At 46.4% G+C, this 16,240-nt stretch overlaps 1 protein-coding gene across 2 annotated transcripts in view; it reads left to right on the top strand.

The window, feature by feature from the left end:
* Positions 1-16,240, top strand: part of PALLD (palladin, cytoskeletal associated protein) — a 254,461-nt gene that overhangs the window by 164,843 nt on the left and 73,378 nt on the right. The window contains exon 1 of one of the 2 annotated variants that reach the window (XM_057721457.1): positions 11,675-11,767. The exons of the other annotated variant lie outside the window; for it this stretch is intronic. The gene's annotated coding sequence lies outside the window, so the exon portion shown is untranslated. Of the gene's footprint in view, positions 1-11,674; positions 11,768-16,240 lie in introns of those variants that run through there. 2 annotated transcript variants of the gene reach the window in all.

Here is a 16,240-nt window from a genome sequence, read left to right as displayed (position 1 = left end):
TGAAAACTGCTTTGTTCAGCTGATTGTTTCAGGTTTCCTTTCGCAGTGTGGGTGATGTGTTTATTTGACATAATAAATACCACCATCCGCTTTGTTCCAGGAACCAAAAGGCTGCATGCTTGCCCAAGGAATTTCTCCCTTGTTTACATGTGAGGAAACACGGCTGTGTTTTATGGGATGGGCCCTGGCAGCTTCTTTCTTAAATAGGGAATGCAGAGAGCTGTGCTTTCCCCACACATGTCTGAGCCCAGAAACCAGAAAATACCCTTCTGCCCTCGAGATGCCGGCTGTGTGCAGCCCCAGAGAGCAGAGGAGACGGGGATGCTGGGAGGCTGTGCCCTCCACTGAAGGACCCAGCATATCCAGCTGGGCCTGGGCCTGACATTCCTTCAAATCTGAGACGGGAGTGTCCCGCGGGCACCCCAGATTGGGGAAACGGGGAGACAAAGCCAGGCACTCCTACCGCCCAGCCAGATTAGGAGCCAGGACACTGAGGAATCAGGTAACCACAAGTTAGGCGGCCAGGAGTTTTTTGGGCTTTTTGTTCTCTTCGGGTACACGCCCAGCCCCGTGAGGAGGGCATGCGTGTGAAATACAGGCTTTGTGGTGACTTGGAGTGTATGCAACAGAGCAAACTTTCCAAACAGCTGAAAGCTCTCCGGCCCCTGATGATTTCCAAGAGGCGCTCCTTACATGGGCATAAGTGCTGGGTGCTTGGCGAGTGGAGGCAGAGAAGGCTGAGTCAGTGACCTGCTGGAGTCCGTGAGTGTGTGTGTGTATGTGTGTGTGTGTGTGTGTGTGTGTGTGTGTGTGTAGTGGGGAGCAGTGGGCGGGGGCGGGCGTTGAAGCCAGGCTGCAAGCTTAGCAGAATGTTTGACCCAGACAAAGAGCAGCTCCAGCAACCAAATAAGGAAATTGGCTCTGCAGGATTTCAGAATAGAAGCGAGTGGAGATTCGGGAGATCCGAGGCGTTCTGGGAGAGTAAAAATAAGCAAAGAAAAATGTCGAAGGATTTTGCTTTCACTTGCTTACACAAAATACAGAGGGAAAACAGGGTCTCTGGTCTTTCAGCAGGGGTGAGAAATACACATTGCGTCTCTCCCCTTTCGTAGACCTGGGTCTGAGAGAGGTTTAGAAACGCTTTGAGCAGCTGAAGTAACAAGCATTCTCTTGTTAAACGTGGGAAAACACAGGCTGTATGTTAGAAGCACCGTGGCACTCCTTTTAGGTATAATTGATGAAACTTTCAGCTGAAGATGATGAAAGTTTCCAAGAAGTCACAAAGATATCTCGACTCCCGTTTTCAGACGTGCCCTGCACATGGAGTGTTAGGTGTGTCCTTTGAGACAAAGCGAACCTCTTCACAAATTGGGGAAACGTCTGATCGGAACATGTTCATAGTTAGGGAAGGTGTCAAAGAAGGAAATTAGGCAGAGAAACCAGCAGCACCTCATTTACTCCTCTCAGCCTCATCTCCCAGGCTCTCCAAAGCATTAAAGGATCTTTGTTACTTAGTCATATGAATTAACATTGATTTTATTTTGATACTTTTTGTAGTGTGGGTGGAGAGCAGAGGTTTGGAAGAGGAATTTCAGGATAATCCTAAACAGAGTGAGAAACACCTTTTTGTGCCACAAAACCAACATGGAGAAATGATTTCTGTTCACTAAGCAATCGATATATTTATGTTCAAAGCTAGAAATAGATACATGGCACTCATCCTGGATCAGAATGTTTTAAATCCTTGGTAACTTCATTGTTGGTAACTTGAAGGTAGGCCAGGGAATGAACCCCGCTTCCACTCCCATCCCACATACACAGCTGGACAGCCCACACTGGGTTCTGAAACTTCCAGAACACTCCCTCCTGGAAGAGAAGAGTTTGAGGAGAGAGCTGGCCACAGGGCAAAGAGGGGAACCCCCACAGCCCACGAGACTGACCACTGTGTCAAGCTGGGTCAGGGGCACGTTCTGGTCTCAGAAATAACTGCCCCGCACTCAGGAATAAACCCTATTTAATGAGCCACCCTTTCACCCTTTTCAGGAGGTTGGCAGCCTATGAGAACATGTTTATCATCACTAACAAATAAGTGAATTTAAAAAAAAAAAAGCAATTTAGCTATAAATGTCGAGTTATACCATCAAAGTCATACTTTTCAGTATTTGCCCTGAGGAAATAATTCAAAAGAGGAATAAATATATAAACTTGAAAGTGTCCCTGGTAGTAGAATTTTTTCTTTTTTCTTTCTTTTCTTTTTTTTTTTTTTTTTTTACAATTTCAGAAGAAAGAAGCAAACTAGAGCCATAGAACACAGAATGTTAATTCTCTCATCTCAATGAATGGAATATTATACAGCTACTAAAACTAGCTGTGAGTCGGACCACAAAGGCAAGTACGTTTATGAGAAATAATGTAACGAAGCTGAAAGGTGTATAAAATGACACGGCTATTCGCTATTCATATAGCTATGTTTCAAAGACGGGAAACAGGAAAAGAACATGGAGAAAATATTAGTGTTAGTGCATTATGAATATGGATACATTTTTTCTTGCCTTCATGAGATTAAGGGACTTTTGCCTGAAGACTTCATTTCCAAGAGGACTTAGGACTAGATGAGATCTTTTGTTATACCTAAAGCCTGGTGTACGGAAACTTTGCTCAGAGAGCACGTCTTCAGTGTTCACACACATACACACACACACTCACACACACACTCACACACACTCTCTCTCACACACACACACTCTCACAACACACATGAGGTGATGGTTGTTAATTAGCTTGACCGTGGTCATCATTACACAAAGCGAACTTACATCACATTGTACCCCTTAAGCAAGTGCCATTTTTTATTTGTCAATTATACTTTAATAAAACTGGAAAAGATAAATCAGTCTGAAAAAGTAAAGTGAATTGGTACGTGGTGACAGTGGGCCAGGCTTGGAATTATTTTACCAAATAGAGGTGGTGTTTTGGTGGCGGAAGTGCTCTCATCACCATGAACAGGTTGGAATTGAAAGGGACTCTTTAGGAATTTAAAAAGTGAAAAGCGGAGCATTCTGCAGATGTGGCGGACCGACCCAGGATGGGCAGGGGGTCCGGGAGAGTGGGGGCCGCACGTGGGTCAGGAGCCCCCCTTCCCCGCCCCCCCCTTCCTCCCCCCCCATCCTCGGCCTGGCCCTCCCTCGTTCTCCAGACACTACACGAGGAAGTCAGGGTTTTAGTTAAGCCTTTTAAGGGTGTCCCAATGAGCCGTCGATCGTGCCTCACCTACGCACCAGTAACTCACTCTCAGGGGGCAGTTTTATTTTCCCAGATGTGCATTCTGTGCGTGAGGGAGTCGTGACGAATTAACTCATAAAAGAAACATCCACATGAATGAGCCGCTGCAAAGCACCTGTAGTTCACAGCTGCCTCTGTCTCCCCATTCAGATGGTAAAGAGCTTGAGAACACAGGACTTGTTTTCTTCTTTGACAACGTGTGACACCTACTGCCTTTGGTTCACACACAGTACAGCCCTGAAAGGAGGTGAGGGGGCAGATGTGCTTTACAGCCAGTGAAAGGAAAGTGTGCAGGGCAGAAATCAGCACCAGCCCCCGAAGGTTACGGCTGCGCTGGGACTTTCATGGACCCAGATTCTTCTGCCTTTGGGGGTCTCTTTCTCCTTTAAAAACAATTAGAATTAAATCAGCATTGGCATAAAGATGGATGGAATCCAGGCTGGATTTATTATTATAAAGTCATCATGATAATAGTCATTTATATATATATATATTTTGTATTAGAAATTTACTTAATGAAGTGGGTAGGGCATTTTTTTAAAAACATTTATTGGAGTACAGTTGTTCTACAATGTTGTGTTAGTTTTTACTACACAGCAAAGTGAGTCAGCCATGCATATACATATATCCTCTCCCTTTTGGATTTCCTCCCCATTTAGGTCACCACAGCATTGAGTAGAGTTCCCTGTGCTGTACAGTAGGTTCTCATTAGTTATCTATTTTACATAAGTATCAATAGTGTATATATGTCAATCCCAATCTCCCAATTCATCCCACACTCTCCTTTTCCCCTTGGTATCCATACATTTGCTCTCTACATCTGTGTCTCTATTTCTGCTTTGTAAATAAGATCATCCATACCAATTTTAGAGATATTTTTAACAGCATTCACATAAAGATGGATGGAATCCAGAGTGGATTCGTTATTATATAGTCATCCTGATAACAGTCATTTATATTCATTTTTTTCCTTCCGAGTTTAAAAATATTTGAAATTTAAACATTTTTTGTGGGCTGTCACAAGTGTGTGGACACAAGCCCCGGCACCCACTGTCGGATGAGCCAGCCCTACCCAAGGTTACAGACGACGACCGTCCTGACTACAGCTGCCCTCCTTGTAACCCAGAGCTAGCCCCCTTCCACTTCTGTTTTTCTTGAAGCTCCTCTCTAAGCAACGGGGTTCAAGGATGGGCGATCCCTTTCTTGCTAAGTGCCACCTCCTGGCCCAGCCAGCACACCCCACTGGGCTGCTCTCTGGGCTGTGGCATGCTGACCACGAGGCAGCAGACCAAGTCCCAGATTACTCCCCTGCAATGCACCTTTGTGCTCTGAAATGGAGCCTGTCTGAGAGGAGAACTTCTGTCCGGCCAGTCCATCCACTACTGGGACACAGGCTTTGTAGAGTGTCACAAGGGCACAGTGACACCAAAGTTAGGCCAGGCTTCTGCCCACTGCCCACGAGGGAAGGTGGAATCTAAAGCTGCTGCCCATCCGCTCAGGACCAGAGAGTGACAGTGGCTGAGATGTGTCCAGACCTGTTGCTAATACATCCATCTCCAGTGAGGCTTTTGTAAATTGAGGTCATGCTCTGCAGAGGGCTTGGTGTGAAGAAGGCGGGGCTGAAGTTATTCCTTCCAGTGGATGCTGTCTCCCTGCTTTTCTTTTCTTCATAAATTTATTTATTTATTGGTTGCATTGTTGCACACGGACTTTCTCTAGTTGTGGCGAGCAGGGGCTACTCTTCATTATGGTGCTTGGGCTCCTCATTGTGGTGGCTTCTCTTGTGGAGCACGGGCTCTAGGCGTTGTGGGCTTCAGTACTTGCGGCACACAGGCTCAGTAATTGTGGCTCATGGGCTCTAGAGCGCAGGCTTAATTGTTGTGGCACACGGGCTTAGTTGCTCTGCGGCATGTGGGATCTTCCCGGACCACGGATAGAACCTGTGTCCCCTGCATTGGCAGGCAGATTCTTAACCACTGTGCCACCTAGGAAGTACCTCCCTGCTTTTCTTGATTTGAGAACTTTACTTTCTGAGTCTCACTTTGTCAACTTTGCTCCGAAATTACTACTTTTTTTTTTAGGTGTTTACTTACACTCATTTAATCTTTGCATCGATCGTGCAAGGAAGATAATAGTATCTTCATTTTATAGATGAGAAAACTGAGACTTTTTTTAATTTTTAAAAAATTTTTATTTTATATCAGAGTAGAGTTAACAATGTTATATTAGTTTCAGGTGTACAGCAAAGTGATTCAGTTATATGCATACATGTATCTTTTCTTTTTCAAAATCTTTTCCCATTTAAGTTGTTACAGAGTACTGAGTATAGTTTCCTATGCTATACAGCAGGTCCTTGTTGGTTATCCATTTTATATACAGCAGTGTGTACAATTTTAAAACAGGTGCCCTAAACTCCGATTTCCCTCAGTGTAGTCTTCTCTCTTTGGACTCTTCATGTGCCACATTTCATCACAATTCCTTGCATATTATAAAAAAACAAAACAAGACCATCTGAAAATACTGCTGGGCCACTCTGTTCTTTGAAGAGTCTTGATATCATCCCATAAGGTGACCAAATTACCTCAAAATCAGTTAACTCTTTCTAAGGTTACTATAAACAAAGAGACAAATATGACACATTGATATAAGAACAGAGCTCTCAATTCTTTGGAACAATAGGAATATTCCTTACATCTAATGGAATCTTAGGGAAAAGTCTTGATTTTTTTTTTGTCTTGAAATCTAGTACTTTGTTATATCAGGGGTGATGTATTATAATTCACTTAATAGCCCATGACAGTCAGTATCAATATTATTAAGTCAGTTGTTTTAATGATCAATTAAGTAAACTGTATACAGATAAATTAATATCTTTAATTACCAATGTTACCAAATATTTCCTTTATGTGTCTTAGGATATACAATCAGGGAATTTTCCAATATAAAATGCATCCATTAAATTTCTATTCTTAGAGAAAATTTAATGGGAATATTTGATTTCACCTAATCGTTCTCTCTCCTCACTCCCTTTTGGTACCAGAGTCTAGCTTTACACATTTTTTATGTGTCAAAGATCTATGCTGTAAAATAATCTCAACAATTCTCTTAGTAGTTGGAAATCTCTGCTAGAAAGCCTTTCCCTGCAGCACCCAAGCAAATCTCTATGTATTTCCCTAAGGAAGAAAATTAAGCACTTCAGATAACATAATCCCATTAATTTGAACCAGAGGATTAGTTTATTAATTCAAGGGAATGGATGGATACAGAGGTTGAGGAAGTGAAGGACTGAGCAGAGGGAGGGCTTCAGGGGTAGAGAAACAGGCCTCATTTCCTCCCTGTAAACGTGGCCCCAGCTGCACCCTGTTGGGGTCCGCGGCTTCCAAGACACCACCCACAGCAGCTCCATCCCCAGGTTATTTGACAGCCCGTATTTCTGGGAGCAGCAGTTGAATGATGAGTGGTCCTCAGGTTTTCGAAGCATCCACAGGAAGCTACACAAAAAGCAACACAAGGTTCTTATTAGGGTGTCGTCAGTATAAAGAGACATCTCATCCATGAACTGCTCTGTGATTAATATAAAATGTGATATTATATCCTGTGTCTATTATCAGTGACTACATTTATAGGCCTCAGGTGAAGGTTTTTCTTATGCAGGATAGAGTCGATCTAACCAGCCAGTTGATAGCAATATTTCATCACAGAAAAGTCACAAAAAAAGGCAAATGCCTACTTTTCACTCTGCCTTCTCAGTAATCCATGTGGAATCTGTGGGTGATTCCATCGGAGCCAACATAACTCATTTGATTTGGAAGAGGATACTCAGCAATGACTCAGACTCTTCTGTGGGTGAAGGCAGAACATGTTGAGAGCTGCCTGAACTGCTTCAGGTCAAGCAGACGTTCTTGTGCATGATACAACTTGGCTGGAATAAATTAAGGATTCACTAATGGAGATCTTAGTGTCCCGAGGTGGTTAACGGACTTTCCATATGTATGAACTCTTCACTCCAAAGTTAAGAATCTCTGGTGTTTGGGTTCTGGAGTTAGTTTATGTTGTTTGCTTCTCCCCTGACCTGCTCTGTGTCCTTGGGCAGGTTACCTAGCCTCTCTGTGCTCCCTGTCCTCCATGAAGGTAACAGCCGTACCTCCCACAGGTTGTACAGGCAGATAAAATGGGAGAGTGTGTGAAATGACCAGCATCATGTCTCAGATGATTACTTTTGACTCTGTTCCTAACTAAGTACTGTGTTTTGTTCAAAAAAAGGAAAAAAAAAAAATCCTGAGATACTGTAAGGATATAAACACACATTAAAGGGGCAAAAAAACCAACCCCACCCCCACGTACTGAGCACTGTGTCAGGGGTTCTCAAGGTCAGGCCAAGGGAAATGCCTTTCCCTCCCCTTTACAGATGAGAACACGGGAGCTCTGTGAGTTCAAGGTCACGGCAAGCAGCCTTGGATGGACCCCAGCCTTCTGTTTCCAGAGGCCGGCCCTTGCAGACACCCTTCCTCAGGCCCCCGCTGGTCTGAATCTGTGATTCCTCTGGAGTTGTCTGCAGGTTTAAGGCCTGCTTCGCTCTGGCAAACTCAGTCTGTTCTTTCGTGTATGATTTCACCGTCTTTCTTTAACCTCCACGACTGCAGCCCTTCTGGTGACCATGTTCCCTCTCGTCCACTGGACTCTAGTCACTTTTACACAAGTACAAACAGTCCCCTTTATTTTCCCCTTAGCCCTTCTCCCTGCCCTTAATAAAAAGTTATGTACAAACCAAAGAGCCAGAAAGTTATCTTGGCCAGTGGAATACATGAATCTGTTTTTATGTTGAAAGTATGAATTGTCCTTGGAGGTTTGCCCTCTTCTCTTCCCCAGTTAGTCCATATTCATGGTCGGATGGGGCTTGGCCTCTTGAGAAGACCCACGTTTTTAAAGATTTCATGTGTTCGTTATAATAATTTGGTAGTTGTTGATACGGAAATAGATATTTCTTTAAAAATGCTGATATTAATGACAAAGAGTCCAAATTCAGAGTGGTCCAAGACGTCTTAAAAGTACTCATTTTAAACATGAATAGAATGAAAGGTGATCTTAAGCCTTCTCCTCTCAGAAACATTTTCCCAGAAATAATATTAGTGGGAACCAGTATCAGGTAAAATCAATAACTGTTCTACTGTTTTCCTAGTCTGTGCTTCTTTGCTGAATGGGGTTGGGATTCCTTGCAAAAGTAATCTCTACAATTGAAGACGTGGCCCATTGAGCCAAGATCTCGTACCTTTTAAAAATACAGCAAGAGCTAAATCAGCAGGTTTTTTAAAATAATATCAGAGCACCAGAAGTGAGTGGAAATAGACCCTTACGCCGAATTGCAATCAGAACATCTCTTGTATTCACCATGCATCACTCAGAGGAGGTACAAGGCAGAAGCTTCCCAATAGAAGATGTGCCGGCCCATTGGCCAAGAATCTTCTGAGAAAATCTCCAGGTTTTGGTAATTTTCATTAAAATATTATTTTAAGCAAAATGCCTGAAGATATACTAACATTCTTTTACTGCTGCATGTAAATAAAAGGAAGGAAAATGTAGATTTTGGCTTTACATGTGAGAAAAGGGTGGTTGGGTGCTATGACTTGTGGTGGTAGCTTTTGTAGTGGACATTTGGTGAGAAGGCATGGATTTGATTTGCTCACCATACCTACTTTATAAAATATCATCACCGATGCCGAGCGTGTTTGAGGCAGGGGCCGCACTTTGTTCATAAGAATATGAAAAGGAGAAAAAAGGAATGATTCGAAGGATTAATCTCACCCATCCCATACTCCTCTCCAAATAATTAGACAGTTGAGCAGATTACTTCCATCTCAGAATAAATTTGCACATTTGAAGCCTAGGTGTTTGAGCCCAAGTGTGCAAAAGTGACCCTGGAGACAGAAACTCTAAAGGAAATTCTACCAGATGCTCCTGGGGGCCCGTGGGAGTCCCAGAGTGCAGCCCCTCCGGGTGGGAGTGGAGGCAGGTGTGTTCTCCACCCCTTTCCTGTTGCCTTAAAACCATGGAGCTCTGAGTTTTAGCTCAGGGCAAGAGAGGAGAGAATCTAAGGAGAAGGTTGTCGGACAGGATCTTAATTGTGCACAAGAGGATGCATGTTCTTTCTCAAGCTTTGGCAGGATTCGTATCAGTACCGATAACAGTTGTCACAAATCTGGGACTTGCCAAAGTGATAGCTAAGATGTACCCATGCCTCCCCACTGCATGCCTAAAATCTTGAAAAGTTGAAAGCATTAAAAGACTCCGTGTTTTGCACCAGTTCTGAAATCCTCGTGGATCTGACTTTGAGAAGTGGAAACTGGTCCGTATTTCTGGGCTCCTAGAGTAGGAATAAAGCAGTGATGGTGGATCTCTGGGTCATCCTTCCTTGCTGCCTCTGGAGAGAAGAGGAAGGGATGTTTCCTGGCAGTTCACCAGCCTTGTGGGTCTAGTCTCTCCTACATACTCTCCCAAGCTTGAGGTGGTACTAACTCATGCTTATCTATTTTATTCTTTCTGCACTTACGTTGAGAATGGACTCCTAAATCACAGAATCACAACATTTAAGAACTGTAGCTTTAAAATTCATCAAATTAATCCCATTACTATGAAAATTTTTTAAAACTCCAGACTTTCACAATGAATGACACAGGCCAGTAAGTCCTTACTGCCAGTTCAGAATGTCACCCATCCTTCGAGAAAACCCTGCAGTGCATCAGTGATGTCATTCCTGCAGCCTTAATGGCCATTTGCCCGGAAATGAGCACACCAAAAATTGAAAGAAAGGCAAAGTTAAACAGTGACACATTGAGCTTTTTACCTCTGTTCCTCGAAGAAACTGAAAAGAGAATAGTGCCTTGTAGTATACCTGGAAGGATGACTACAGTGTTGTAGGTTAAAAAAGAAGTAGGTTACAGAATCATATGTAAATGATCATCTAATCTGTGTGTTGAATATATGTTGAGATGCACAAACAGAAAAGTCTGGAAGAGGAAACTGCAAGCTGTTAACAGTGTTATCTCTGAGGGTTGAATCACAGGGAAACATCCTCTTTGGTTTACTGTTTGAGCATTTTACAGACATCATTTTTAATCTAAAAACCATTAACAGTATTTCAGGGAGAGAGAGGTAGAGTCTCTGACTCAGGGCTGTGAACCCAGAAAACCTATTGTTTGATATTAATACTGAGGACAGGACAGAATTACTGGACAGTTAACGGGGCCACTGGCATTCAAACCTAGATGGCATCTGTTCACGTTTTCTTGGTGACCATTTTATAGAAAGGGCTGGGCACAACCATGGATGTTCAGTAAATGTGAACTATTAGCATTTATCCATTCATTTTCGTGACAGTTTGTCGTGTGTAGGAAGCATTGTGGCCTTGGTCAAGGAGCGCGCTGTGTAGGAGGAACAGTCCAGAAATAACTGCTAACCCAACTGTAGGGGATGCGCGGAGTGAGGGGCTCCTGAGCTGGGTTAGTAAAAGAAGTCGCCGACCTGGATTTGGAGTTAAGCCTGCAGGAAGTCACATATTTTACATAAGAAATTAACTCTGGAATTGAGTCCATTTCCTCCTTGAAAACCGTTCCATAGACATTTCTGCGTAGTAGGTTAAAATGAGTGACTCAGGGCCTCTAGAAGTTTACGACAGAAGATCACAGGATGGGATGGGGACTGCGTTCCTGAGACGTTGCTAAACTAGACCGCCTTACACGTCTTACCCTCAGGGCCCCTAAATTCAGTTACTCATTGATAAGCGGAACAGAGTAAACGATTAATGGAAATCTAGAGATCATCCTCGCTCTTCCTTAGGAAAGAAAGAAGCATTCCACACGATCACGTGTGCTTTAAGTGCTGCACATGTGTGTACCTGGTGGCGCACAGGAGCTGGACCCCGACCCACCGGCCCAGCCCCTGCTCGCAGCCCCTTCCTCCTGGGCCTCCCCCGCCTCCGCCGGTTCCACTCCGTCCTGCTGGAATGCTGCCCTGGAGGGGAGGTCCCGGGCCCTCATTCTTAGTCCAGAAAGGAGAAAGCTAAATCCAGGGGCAAATCACCCCACATGCAGCCAACATCCCTATTGGCCTAGAAAAATAGTTAAGCTCTTTCCCGTTATCCATTCCTCCTGGAAGTTCCGGGAAAGCCCATTCTCCCGGTGCTGCCCCGGGGCTGCGACCCGGGAGGCGGGGGCGGGGCGCGGGCGGAGGCGGGCGTGCAGCTAACCTGCCCCGGCGGCCCGCTCCTCCCCTCCCCCTTCACCCTCCCCCTTTCGCCCCTCCCCCTCTCCCCCTCCCCGCCCCCATCCCCGGCGCCGCCCCGCCCCCTCCCCGCCCCCGCGGCCCGTGGACTCTTATTGCCCAGGCGCGCGGGCGGAGCGTCCGGCCTCCGGAGTCACCGAGGCGGGCGCGCGGTCCTCGGCAGGCCCTGCTGAGGGTCCGGGAGCGGCGGGGCGCGGCCGGACGGCAGGTAGGGCGGCGTGGGGGTGGGGGCATGGGCGAAAGGGGGACAGGCGGGCAGCAGCCCCGCGGCCCAGCGCGGAGCCCTCCCGGCCCTGCGGTCCGAGCGCGGCGCGGGGGGCTCTGGCCGGCGCCGGGCCAGAGAGCCTGGGCCGCCGCCCAACCAGCCCGCCCTCAGCCACCGGCGGCCGCACGGCGGGCAGACCTGAGGGGGAGGGGGCGGGGGTGACCTCATCCTGCCGCCGGCGGGGTTGGGGGGGGTCCATCCCTCCCGCTCCCCCGGGCCCCCAGCCCCGCCGCCGCCCTCCTCTCTGCGGGGCGCTGGTGCGCTGAGAGCCCGCGTGCTCCAGGGAGGGGGCGGGGACGGGGGGTGCTGATTTGGGGGAGCAGCAGGCCCCGCGGCCCTCGGGCAGCGCCCCCCGCGGCAGCAGCAGCGCCGCCGCCGGGGTCTGGTTTCCCTTCGGGGCGGCGAGTGTGCGGGGCTCTGGGGTGCGGCGCCCGGGGGCCGTCCGGGGTCCCAGCCGAGCCAGGGGCTCTCTGTGCGCGGGACTCGCCCCACCCGGATCCCCAGGAGCAGAGCCAGTCCGGGCTACGTGTGACCTGCGATCCCTGGGGCCCCCAGAGAAAGGCAGAGTAGACGGCCCCTCGACCAGGAGGCGGGAAGACTCGGTTCCTGGGTGACCTGCGCTCGGAAAGCCGCTCCCATTCCCAGGCTCAGCAGTGGTCCCACCAGGCCAGAAAACTGCCAAGATCTGCCCTGGGGGACATTTTCTTGGTGGGTGTTATGAAGGGTCCTGTCGCAATAACTGCCACCGTCTAAAAAAGAGTTGGCCGGGGCCGTCCACTGAGTGAGGCTGCAGAGCTTCTGAGCTCCCAGTACAAAGGCATCAGCTTTGTACCGCCTTATTTACATCCCCAACGAAAGAGGACTCTTTTTCTTTCAAGAGCTGGGGGACTTTGACTTAGTGATGAGAGGTTTGAGTGAATTTTATTTTTTCCCTTGTCTGTTCACGTGGGTTTGGGTTGTTGCGGGTAAGAGTAGGGGTCCCCGTGCCTTGGAGCGATTGGAAGAGTCCAAAGTCCAGCCTGAAGAGAGAGAGAGAGAGAGAGAGAGAGAGAGAGAGAGAGAGAGAGAGAGGAAGTCACGTGGTTAAGTCCATCCTTAGCAGGGTGTACCACAAATAGGCAAGCGCTGTATAATCAATATATAATCAACACATTTTCCAACTAATTCCTAAGCTATGTTTATTTATTCTATTTATTTTATATAAGAATTATTTGATACTTACTCTAGTTTTTGTCTTTTGAGTAAGGAGTGGGGTGGGTTGCCCAGTGCCCACACTGCATCATTAGTAAGAAACTAGGCGTGCGCAGCAGGTAACCAAGCACGCCAGCATCCTAACCGTCTTCTTGGCTGTGTGAGCACTTGATGCTCTGGGTGAAGCGTTCGGGGAAGGTGGTTGACAGTGACACAGCTTTGCTTTTTGTGGCTGTGAAACCCATGAATCATAACATTCTGACAGCTGGTATGGTCCAGGAGCCTGCCTGCTTGAAATAGTGTCATAACTGCACACCCAGTGTGTTCCCAGGTGAGGACACTGCCTTGGGAAACAATAGGTCAGTGTCCTAGTTATAGGAGCCCTGTGGTGCTTCTTTTTTTTTTTTTTTTTTTTTTTTTTTATTTTTTGGGGGGTACACCAGGTATGGTGCTTCTTTATAGGCTTGTGGGCTCTGGGTTTTAGTTGACTTTGGAAACTTTTCAGTAAAAGTTGAATGCCAGCTACTGCATTGCATTGCAGTGAATCTTAAAAACCTTTACTGTCGTTTTCTCAAGAGCTGTAATCTTTATACTACTTTTGAGAATAGTTGCTTTTTTCCCCAAAAATATTTTCCCTAGACTGTAATAAATCCTACATGCTACTATATTTGAAACCACTCATTACTGAAATATAAAATATTTCCTGGAAGTTATCAGGAACTCCACACTGCTCAAGGTGCTGGAGTCATTATTTCAAAGGGAAGTTATTAATTTGTTAACACAACTATTGACTGTCCAAATAGTTGTTGATTTTCTTTCCCCGCTTTCCAGATTGCTTTCACAAGCATTGGGAACAGTAAAAATATGTTTTGGACATTGTCTTGACTTTTGTGTACATTTCCACGTGAAACTTCTTTCAACATGTGATGTGCCTTTTCAGCAATTGTTTCAGAGATCCAGATAAACATTGGGTGATGAAGTTCACATTGCTTCTCAAATTGCCTACCATTTCTTATTTGGCAAAATAATTCTCTTCTTCAAGCAAATGGAGGAGGTAGACACTGAATATAAACCAAAAAAAATTCTTTGACGAGCACTGCACCCTTCTGTGAACCTGTTCTTGCATCCATACACATTAGCTCGTTCCAGAAATGTCCTTCTGAGACACAGGATGGTAGGGGGTAGAGTGAGGTCCTCGGGTCCTCTTCTTTTTGCCTCTTCGGTCGCTGGCTCTAGAAAATCCCTGCGAGGTTGTGCTCGTTCAAAGGGTTTGTTTTATAGGGAAGCTGTGTATCAGATTGTGTCGAAGGATGAAGAATTAGAGATGTTGGATGAGAAAGGCTTCCTCCAAGGAGATGGTATGACTGTGGAGCAGTAGCTTGGTCTTGAAGTAAAGTCGTGGAGGTAAAGTGGAAGGAAGGAAGGCCTGAGGGGTCAGGAAGGAGAAACACCTCCTGAAGCCAGTGCCCTGGACAGCTTTCAGCCACTGAAGGCACCTTTCGTCTTTGCTGCTTGCTGGCTGTGTGCTTTAGGGATAACGGTGTTGGGTAACACAAGTCGTTCAGTTTAGGTGAGCTTCTCTTCCTTGTGGATCAGGAGGCGGGCTGAGGATGCAGGTGGTTACTTCATGGCAGCTCTGAGTCTGCCCCCTGGGGACAGCTGCCAAAGCTTCCCTGCTGCGGGAAGCAAAGATGCTAGTTTTCAGCTTGGCCTGGACTTTTGGAAGGCGGAAAGGCTTATTTGATGGAAAAGATTTCCTCCTAAGGGAGAAGCTGCCATTGGCAGGCAGGATGTGTCAGCCAGAAGAAAGGAGCAAATAACCATTTTGGGGGTTTTTGGCAAAACTTTGCAATTTTTTTCCACATAGAAGTGTTCGAAGTAGATTCATAAGAAGACACAAAACCAAGTAAAAAGAATAGACACTGACGTTTCACCAGTGGGCAGGGAGGGAAGAAGGAACCTTGGTTAAGCAGCTGTCACTCCCCGGACCCTGCAGGGCATGTGGCATTCTCCACCATGCTTCCCAGTGTCACAGAATGGGGGACCAGGTGCCCATCCACAAGGAAAGGAAGTAACGGTGGACCACCGTGCATGAGACTCAGTGAGACACATCACCCCCCGCCTCATGACACGTGTGCTGCCTTTTTGAAACTGCCAGACCCAGTGAGGGTTGGTGTCCTCAGCTTTCAGATGGGTGGGATTTTTAATGTGCATTTGTAAATCCTTTGCTGGGTACTCTGAACACTCTTTCATTGAAAACCGTGTGGTTGGGTTCCCAGGACAGGTCAGAGAATCCTGCTTTATTAATAGTACCATAGAATGGAGCTACTATATAATAACATGGTTTTGTGGGAAAATGCACTCAGAGCTCCAACTTGATTTTTTTTTAATGACTTTTAATCTCAGCAACAATGGCAAGAAGGACTCCACCTTCTCTTTTTCTATTTAAACCCTAAGGGGAAAATAAAGGTACACAGGGATACATTTCCTTTCATACTCCTCCTGTACAAACAGAGACCCCACCCTGGAACCAGAGAGCGGAGGCTGGGGCAGCAGTAGCTGCCACGGGAGGGGGGGAGGTGACAGGGCCAAGGTGAGGCCATTTGTTCACCAGGCAGGCCGGGACCCTGCCGTGATGGCCGGTTGACGTGGGCCACCTGATGGTTAACATGTCTTCCTTACTGAATATCATCTTTACTCTAGAACCTGAGCACCAGTACTGCTAAGCTCTACGTTCAGTATTTTTCAAGTCAGGGTTGGTTTTAAATGGAATCTTGAATAATAACAAGAAAACAAATTTCTAGGCATTTTATTTTTCTTTCTGGTGCCAGTGCACTAAATTTCCAGATACCTCCTGGGGACTGGAGAGACTTCAGGTCAACTTGGATGCTGATGTATAATTAAAATATTCTGAGTAACCATGTAATTAATACTATTGAGCACTTACCTCCTACTAGGAAATGCGCTAAAATGTTTAACACACTTTATGTCATTTCATCCTCGCCACAGTCCCACATTGTAAGTACCGTCAGCATCCCCATCTGAAAGATGATGCAAGTGAGAGGGTAAGAGCTTGCCCAGAGCCATACAGCTGTGAAATGGCGGGGCTGGACAGATATTGTCGAACAGGCCCCATGCCCTGGCCACTGACTGGACTCTGGGAGCAAAGTAGGGACCCAAATGGACGAACAGGCAAAACCCTTGCCCTTCGGCAGCCTTCTAGGG

Source organism: Hippopotamus amphibius, chromosome 2 (assembly GCF_030028045.1).
Source record: "Hippopotamus amphibius kiboko isolate mHipAmp2 chromosome 2, mHipAmp2.hap2, whole genome shotgun sequence".
Classification (NCBI taxonomy): Eukaryota; Metazoa; Chordata; class Mammalia; order Artiodactyla; family Hippopotamidae; genus Hippopotamus; species Hippopotamus amphibius.
Note: the sequence above shows the minus strand (reverse complement) of the source record. Positions and strands in the feature narration are given on the sequence as shown.